Genomic DNA, 955 nt, shown 5'->3' on the forward strand with positions numbered 1-955 from the left:
CAGGGCCTCCTGCAGATAATTCACTTTGATTTATTGCGCTATCTGTAATAGCACCCGAGATATCACCAGATATATATTGGATTTTCCCCTGACCCTGAGTGTCCGGCGCCATGAGACGGTGGTTTTCTCGGCCCCTGGTGGTCCGAGGTCGTTCCCTCTGCACAGATTCATGCGCCAGGGCCTCCTACAGACAATGCACTTTGATTTATTGTGCTATCTGTAATATAACCCGAGATATCACCAGATATATATTGGATTTTTCCCTGACCCTGAGTGTCCGGCCCCATGAGACGGTTGTTGTCTCGGCCCCTGGTGGTCCGAAATCGTTCCCTCTGCACAGATTCATGCGCCAGGGCCTCCTACAGACAATGCACTTTTATTTATTGTGCTATCTGTAATATAACCCGAGATATCACCAGATATATATTGGATTTTTCCCTGACCCTGAGTGTCCGGCCCCATGAGACGGTTGTTGTCTCGGCCCCTGGTGGTCCGAGGTCGTTCCCGCTGCACAGATTCTTGCGCCAGAGCCTCCTGCAGATAATTCACTTTGGTTTATTACGCTATCTCTAATACCACCCAAGATATCACCAGATATATATTGGATTTTTCCCTGATCCTGAGTGTCCGGCCCCATGAGACTGTGGATTTTTCGGCCCCTGGTGGTCCGAGGTCGTTCCCGTTGCACAGATTCATGCGCCAGGGCCTCCTGCAGATAATTCACTTTGGTTTATTGCGCTATATCTAATAGCACCCAAGATATCACCAGATATATATATTGGATTTTCCCCTGACCCTGAGTGTCCGGCCCCACTAGACTGTGGTTTTCTCGGCCCCTGGTGGTCCGAGGTCGTTCCCGCTGCCCAGATTCATGCGCCAGGGCCTCCTGCAGATAATTCAATTAGGTTTATTGCGCTGTATCTAATAGCACCCGAGATATCACCAGATATATATT

The sequence above is a fragment of the Nomia melanderi genome, unplaced genomic scaffold (assembly GCF_051020985.1).
Source record: "Nomia melanderi isolate GNS246 unplaced genomic scaffold, iyNomMela1 scaffold0014, whole genome shotgun sequence".
NCBI classification, from domain to species: Eukaryota; Metazoa; Arthropoda; class Insecta; order Hymenoptera; family Halictidae; genus Nomia; species Nomia melanderi.